The sequence below is a fragment of the Nicotiana tabacum genome, chromosome 2 (genome assembly GCF_000715075.1).
Source record: "Nicotiana tabacum cultivar K326 chromosome 2, ASM71507v2, whole genome shotgun sequence".
Taxonomy (NCBI): domain Eukaryota; kingdom Viridiplantae; phylum Streptophyta; class Magnoliopsida; order Solanales; family Solanaceae; genus Nicotiana; species Nicotiana tabacum.
Window position 1 is genome coordinate 100,375,921 of NC_134081.1, and position 9,060 is coordinate 100,384,980.

The following is a 9,060-nucleotide window of genomic DNA, read 5'->3' on the forward strand; positions in this document are numbered from 1 at the left end:
GGATGTTGTTTTCCTAGGTATAACTATAAATAGTTGGCTCAACAACCATTGTAAGGGCATGAAATTCTTGGCAAAACATATGCTATATTTCATTAAAACAACTTTATTTGCTCTTTTACATTTCTTTCATTTTTGTCCTTGGAGACATTGTGTTCTGAGCCAGGCTCGTCATCTTCTTCAATTTCAATTGCGAACTCTTATTTTCAATCTTATTTCTTTATCATTTTTGGGATCAAATCAGTTCGCTTGTCTATAAACCACGTAATAAATTTGACTATACCGTTTTATGGGTAAATAGTTTGGCACCCACAGTGAGGCTTAGACAGTTGTGTAATTGCTTTGATCCTTGCATTTGTTACTAGCGTGTTTGGTTTTTTTTTGTAGCAAGAAATCAGAAATGGCAGCTAATGATGTCAACCTCACATATAATATTGAGGGACGCGAAGATTTGCCTCGACATGAAGACTCAATTAGCGACACTCGCAACGAAGGGGACGAAGCAACCCCGGTTCCATAAGAACAATACCCTCGGCATATGCGAGAGCCTACTTTCGATGACGTGGAAGAGGAACATGTCGTGGAAATGGTGAAAATCTTAAGAGAACAACAGAAAGCAATTATGAGTTACCTCTCATGGCAGGACCAGGTAATGACGAAGTTGAAACTAACATTGTGAGGCGCTTCCAACAATGCAAATGGAGGGGCCCGATTCCTCCCGGCGTTCCTGCAAATCAAACTGCTCAAACACTTAATAATAACACCCCAAGGGGTGAGGTCGATTTCGATGGTGCCGGAGGGACCGGTAGAGGATATGGTAATGAAAACAGGAATGATCCCTTCAAAACTGAGCTTGTGAGGCTTAGGAGGGAAATAAATGAATGAATGGATCAAAATGCAAAGGTTCATGCCCGAATGAATCATATTCCGGGTGCACCACCAATATTAAAAGGATCAAATTAGAAAAAATATACTCAACTACCATTTAAACTGAGCGCATCACCAGAGTTGATTTCAAAAAGGTTCAAGATGTTAGATATACCAAAATACGATAGGACTTCGAATCTGCAGGAGCACATCACAACCTACATCACGGCTATGAAAGAAAACAATTTGGCTTGACATGAGATCGAATCGGTCCTACTGAAGAAGTTTGGTGAAACCCACACAAAGGGGGCCCTAACATAGTACTTACTCTTACCCGAGCAGTCCACTGACTCATTTGAGATACTTGCAGATTCATTCATTAAGGCCCATGCGGGGCAAGGAGGTCCAGGCCAGGAAGGTGGACATATTCAAGATTGCGTAAGGCGAGTTCAAATTGCTGTAAGAATTCGTGATCCGATTCTAGAAAGAGAGGATGTTGCCACCGGCTGTACCCGATGAGTGGGCGGTAGAGGCATTCATAAAGGGTTTGAATCCACAAAGTTCTGATGCATCCTGAAAGTTGAAGGATAGCCTGCTCGAATTCCAAACAATGACATAGGCAGATGTCCACAATCGTTACGAGTCGAAAACCAGGACAAGTTTAGGAGTGACTTCGAAGTGGATCAAAGGTGTTCTAAAGACTGTTTCCTACCGTATGAAAGAGCCGAGGGACGCAACAACAAAATGGTAGGTTTCGGTCCTCGGATAGGTTCGCTCCTAATAGAAGAACCGATCATGGTCGGAATAGCAGGTCATTAAAAGAAAAAGAGGTACTGGAAACCCAGGACTCCATATATCCCAATTTATCAGATTACAACTTCAACATCAGCTTAGTGGAGCTAGTATCGGCGATGCGAAATATCAAAGAAGCATGATTCCCTAAGTCAATCAGATCTGATCCCAGCCAGATGGATCCCAACTTATGGTGTGAATATCATGGGACTCACAACCATAGAACTGGGGACTTCCAGCATCTACATGAAAAGATGGCGACATTCTTGAAGAATGGTCATCTTAGGGAATTCTTGAGCGAGCGAGCCAAGAACAATTACAGTCATGGCCGGGACAATGTAGAGCCTTCAAAGTCATCAGAAGACTCCCCTTAGTTGACAATCAACATGATCTTTGGAGGGAATGAAATTAATGGCGTAACCTTCTCGGCGGCCAGGAAAACAAATATATCAGTGACTCACAACAAGAGAATCGGGGCAGTCGCAAAAGATGATATCACCTTCACGGAGGAGGATGCTGATGGAATTCTTCTTCCTCATAATGACACTCTATTAATCTCTCTTAATGTTTTAGATTTCAAAATTAAGTGTGCTTTGGTTGACCCAGGAAGCTTAGCCAACATCATTCAATGGAGAGTGCTGGAGCAAGCAAATCTGACCGGAAGCATCATTCCAGTGACAAAACTCTTGGCTAGATTCAACTTGACAAGTGTGACAATCCGATGAGAGATCTTGCTGCCCACGAACACCGAAGTGGTAACTAAGACCACATTTTTCGAAGTGGTAGACGACGACATGAGCTACAACGTAATCCTCAGAAGGCTGTGGATACACAAAATGAAGGTCATACCCTCAACATATCACCAAATGTTGAAATTCCCAATCCCGGAGGGAATCAAGCAGATAAGAGGAGATCAACGGGCGGCAAGGGAGATGAACGTGGTGACAGTTTCCAGCAGAAAGGGGAAGGAGCCCAGTAATTAGCAATTACAAGAACCGATGTCTACTCTCTTGCTAGATAAAGATGATAAAGGCGAGGAGTCATCAGAATCCCACCAGGTGCCAGATAATTTTAGGTACCGGTGGAGATGGATGCAGCCAAGTACATAGAAGAAGAGCTTGAGCAATGGCTTTATTCGAAGAATTCTTGGAAAGGAAATTTCACTTGGGAACAAGACTCAATCCCGAACTAAGGTTAGATTTTATAAATTTTCTTAATGCTAACACAGATTGCTTTACATGTTTGCTCTTAGTTATGACTGGTATCCTATTGAAAGTGGTCGTGTACAAGCTAAGCTTGGACCCAAATCATCCACCAGTAAGGCAGAAGAAGTATCTGATTGCCAAGGTCAGGAATAGGTTTGTTAAAGAAGAGGTAACTCGATTGCTCAATATTGGTTCCATACAAGAGGTAATATATCTAGAATGGTTAGCTAATGTAGTCGTAGTAACAAAAAAGAATAACAAGTTTAGAATGTGCGTGGACTATAAAGATATAAACAAGGCTTGCCCTAAAGACTCGTTCCCATTTCCAAACATTGATCAAATGATTGATGCTACAGCGGCGAACGAGTTAATGAGTTTCCTTGACGCTTACTCCGGGTACAATCAGATCAAGATAAATCCGGAGGATTAGGAAAAAACTTCGTTCATAACAAACTTTGACACATATTGTTATAAAGTGACGCCATTTGTGCTTAAGAACGTCGGAGCCACTTATTAGAGACTCGTAAACAAAATGTTCGAAAATCAAATAAGCAAGACAATAGAGGTATACATTGATGACATGTTAGTCAAGTCTTTGAGTGCAGGTGATCGTTTCAAACACTTCCAAGAAACGTTCGCCATCTTGAGGAAGCATAACATGAAACTCAACCCGGAAAAATATGTGTTCGAGGTCGGCTCCGAAATATTCTTAGGGTTTTTGGTCTCCCAAAGAGGGATCAAGCTAAATCCCGAAAAAATCAAAGCCATCAAAGATATCTCGGATCGGCTGATGAGCGTGAAGTGGTACAGATACTAACCGTTAGGTTAGCAGCTGTCACGACCCAAACTCCCTCTGTATAATGTCGAGATGGAACCTAATCTCTACGACTAGGTAATCCTAACATATTGTAGAATTAACAATACGAAAGTAAAATTTGGCAACTAACAGCAGTGGATAACTGAATAACTAGTAACAATGCCGCTCGGCATGTACAATAACCAATGCTCTATAAATACGCAGTCTTCCCAAAACTCGAAACATCATAAGTCACAAGCTATAGAAGGAAACTAGTATCGCTTTACAGCAGAGTCTAATAAAGGAAGTACGGATGGTAAATGACATAAGAGAGAATAGAGGGGGACTCGGAGGTCTGCGGATGCGGCAGATATACCTTGTAGTCTCCATACAGCAGCAAGCACTCTTAGGTAATAGCAGGGCTAATAAGAAGCACCTATATCTGCAAACAAAACGTGTGCAGAAGAGTAGCATGAGTATACCACAACGGTACCTAGTAAGTGCCAAGCCTAACCTCTGTAGAGTATTGACGAGGTCAGGTCCGGGCCCTACTGAGGTATAATAATAAGACATGAGATATACTAAAAATGAAGTAAAAATGGAGAATTTAACAGAAAGAATTCATAGAGAAACAACAACACACGAACAATGTGATATCAATAGGGGCGCTCCCGAGATACCGTCTCGTAGTCCCAAAAGTAAATTTACGAGGAGATCTCCCGAGGTACCACCTCGTAGTCTCAAAAGTAAATGTACATGGAGAACTCATGAGGTACCGCCTCGTAGTCTCAAAAGTAAATGTGCAGGGACAACTCCCGAGGAACCGCCTCGTAGTCTTAAAAGTAAATATACAGGGAGAACTCTTGAGGAACCTCCTCGTAGTCTCAAAAGTAAATGTACAGGGAGAACTCCCGAGGAACTGCCTCGTAGTCTCAAAAGTAAATGTGCAGGGAGAACTCCCGAGGTACCGCCTCATAGTCTAAAAAGTAAATACACAACTAAAACCGATAAATACAACAGTTAACAGCAAGATTTCTACAGTTATACTAATAAAGAACAAGGAAAAGCAGGAAATCAACTAGGGATGCTTCATAGAGTTCAAATAAGCAGTTAAATCACGTAGACATGCGATATTAGACTAAACATGATAGTTACACATATTGGAATAACTCAATTAAGAATGAAAACAGACTAATACTCATTTAAACAGTATAACTCAAATTAAAGGAAGAACAGAATACTACTCAGTAAAATAAATCGGGTTTTACAACAAATAGCCCGTGTACGTACTCATCACCTTACGTACACGACGCTCACATATCACAACAGTACCAAATCCTAAGGGGATTTCCCCCAAACGAGGTTAGGTAAGCCACTTACCTCGAACCAAGCTCAATAAGTATGTAACAATGCCTTTTCCACGAATATCCGACTCCGAATGTCCCAAATCTAGCCAAAAATAATTACATACCATAAATACAACTATAATAGACTAATCTAATTAATGAAATCAAGACTTTAACAAAAATTGCAAAAATCGTCCTAAAAGGTCGACCCGGGCCCACGTCTCTGAATCTGGTAAAGTCACGAAATATGAACACTCATTCACTCACGAGATCACCCATACCAAAATTACAAAAAGCTGACACTAAATCGCCACTCAATTCCTCAAATCAACTCACCAAATCCCTAACCTCCAACTCCCAATTTCCACCTTAAATACACACTAATTAGGTGGAACAATAAATGGGGAAGCAAGATTATTGATCAAAAATATGCACAAGGGACTTACCTCAAGAAATCCCTCGAAAATTCTCTCAAGAAATTGCCAAACCCGAGCTCAAAATGTCTAAAATGAGCAAAAATCGCGAATCCTTGCATTTAAGTGTTTTGTCCAGAAATTGCGCACCGGCGGAACTCTAGTCACACCTGCGATGCTGCACTTGCAAAAAGTTCATCGCAGGTGCGGAAATGGCTTAAGGTGATTGGGACCGCTTCTACGATCAGGTGGTTGCACCTGCGGACAAATGGTCAGCTTCTGCGGTCCTCCTTCGCACCTGCGGTTCCTCTAGCGCATCTGCGGGCATCGCAGATGTAGAATTTTCATCGCACCTGCGACCCCTGACCAAACCTCCCCACTCCTCTTCTGCGCCCCTCCTTTTGCACATGCGAGTCCGCACTTGCGGTCTCCCCACCGCAGGTGCGAAAACACCAGAAAACTTCAACAATTTGCATAAGTCCAAATTCAATCCATTAAGCATCCGAACTACACCCGAGGGCCCCGGGACCTCAACCAAATATATCAACAAGTCCTAAAATACCACATGAACTTAGTCGAGCCCTCAAATCACATCAAACAATAACAAAAACACGAATCACCCTCCAATACAAACTTTATGAACTTGAAACTTCAAATTTCTAAAATCGATGACGAAACCTATGAAACCACGTCCGATTGACCTCATATTTTGCACATAAGTCATAATTGACATTACGGACCTACTCCAACTTCCGGAATCGGAATCCGACCCTGATATCAAAAAGTCCACTACCGATCAAAATCTCCAAAAATTCGACTTTTGCCAATTCAAGCCTAAATCAGCTACAGACCTCAAATTCACAGTCCGGACACGCTCCTAAGTCCAAAATCACCCAACAGAGCTGATGGAACTGACGAAACTCCATTCCGGAGTCGTCTTCACTCAATTCCGATTACGGAAAAAATCCTGAGACTTAAGCTTCCATTTTAGGGATAAATGTCCCAAATCACTCCGAAACTAAAAAAAAACCCTCCCGACAAGTCACATAAGCAGAAACAGATACGGGGAAAGCAGAAAATAGGGGATTGGGGCTATTACTCTCAAAATGATTGGCCGAGTCGTTACATCCTCCCTCTCTTAAAACAATTGTTCTTCCTCGAACGAGCATAAAGACATACCTGAAGTGGTGAAAATATGAGGATAACGGCTGCGTATATCATGCTCGGTCTCCCAAGTCGCCTCCTCGACTGGCTGACCCCTCCACTAAATCTTGCTTGAAGCAATGTTCTTTGATTTAACCTTTCGAACCTGCCTGTCCAAAATAGCCACCGACTCCTCAACATAAGATAGATCCTTATCCAACTGGACATGGCTAAAATCCAACACATGAGACGGATCACCGTGATACTTTTGGAGCATAGAAACATGGAATACTAGATGAACTCCTTCTAGATTGGGAGGTAAGGCAATCTCATAAGCAACCTCCCTAACTCGCCGCAACACCTCAAAGGGGCCAATGAACCTTGGGCTCAACTTGCCCTTCTTACCGAACCTCATAACGCCCTTCATAGGCGAAACCCGTAGCAAGACCCGCTCTCCAACCATGAATGAAACATTACGAACCTTCCGCTCCGCATAACTCTTCTGTCTGGATTGGGCTGTGCGAAGTCGATCCTAAATCACCTTCACCGTATCCAGGGCATCTTGAACCAAGTCCGTACCCAATAATCTAGCCTCGCCTGGCTCGAACCAACTTACTGGGGACCGACACCGCCTACCATACAGAGCCTCACACAGTGCCATCTGGATGCTCGACTGATAATTGTTGTTGTAGGGAAACTTCAGAAGTGGCAAGAACTGATCCCACGACCCTCCAAACTCCATCACACACACACGAAGCACATCCTCTAATATCTGAATAGTGCGCTCGGACTGTCTGTCCATCTGAGGGTGAAATGCTGTGCTCAGCTCCACTCGAGTACCCAACTCATGCTGTACGACCCTCCAGAACCATGATGTAAACTGCGTACCCCAGGCAGAGATGATAGATACCGGTACGCCATGAAGCCTAACGATCTCACGGATGTAAATTCGAGCCAGTTGCTCAGAAGAATAGGTAGTCATCACAGGAATGAGATGCGCTGACTTGGTCAACCTATCCATAATCACCCAGACTGCATCAAACCTCCGCTGAGTCCGTGGGAGTCCAATAATGAAATCCATAGTGATCCACTCCTATTTCCACTTCGGAATCTCTAACTTCTGAAGCAACCCACCTGGCCGTTGATTCTCATACTTCACCTGCTGGCAATTTAGATAGCGAGCCATATACTCCACTATGCCTTTCTTCATCCTCCTCCACCATTAATGCTGCCTCAAGTCCTGATACATCTTCGCGGCACTCGGATGAATGGAGTACCGCAAACTGTGAGCCTCTTGAAGAATCAACTCTCGCAAACCATCTACATTGGGCACACATAACCTGCCATGCATCCTAAATGCACCATCATCCCCAATAATGACCTCCTTAGCATCACTATGTTGGACCGTGTCCTTAAGGACAAGCATATGGGGGTCATCATACTGACGCTCCCTGATACGATCATAAAGAGAAGACCGAGAGACCACACAAGCCAATACTCGACTCGGGTAAGAAATATCCAATCTAACAAACTGGCTGGCTAAGGCCTGAACATCTAACGTCAATGGCCTCTCTGTTGCTGGTAGATATGCTAAACTCCCCAAACTCTCTACCCGGCGACTCAAAGCATCGGCCACCATATTGGCCTTCCCCGGATGGTACAAAATATGGAGTCCTTAAGTAGCTCCAACCACCTCCGTTGACGCAAGTTAAGATATTTTTGCTTGAACAGATATTGCAAACTCTGATGATCGGTGTAAATCTCACAATGAACACTGTATAAATAGTGCCGCCAAATCTTCAAGGCATGAACAATTGCTGCTAACTCAAGGTCGTGGACAGGATAATGCTTTTCATGTACCTTCAGCTGTTTGGATGCACATGCAGTCACCCTACCGTCCTGCATCAACACCGCACCGAGACCAATCCACGACGTATCACAATATACAGTATAAGATCCATGTCACGACCCAAAATCCCACCACAGGCGTCGTGATGTCACCTAGTCTTTAAGACTAGTTAAGCCAATTTCAATTATATTTTGAAGCTATTTTTTTAAACTAACAGTGGAAATAATTACAATATACAACCTCCCAAGACTGGTAGTACCGAGTCACGAACTCTAACTGAATATATGGAATGATCACGAGGACCGAATATACAATACTGTTTGATTATAAATTAACAGTACAATGAAATAAAAGGACTCTAAGGGACTGCGATGACTAAGCAGCTCTACCTTGAATCCTTACGATTCCGCTTTAACTCTGCTCAAGTCCGATGTCTCCAATACCTGGCTCTGCACAAAAATGTGTAGAAGTGTAGTATGAGTACACCACGGTCGGTACCCAGTAAGTATCAAGACTAACCTCAGTGGAGTAGAGACGAGGTATAGTCAAGACACTCACTAGTCTAATAACCTGTGCAATATAATATACAAAATAATAGGAAACAAATAATAATAAAGGCAACATAAAACAACCAGTGATGTGCACAGTAAGA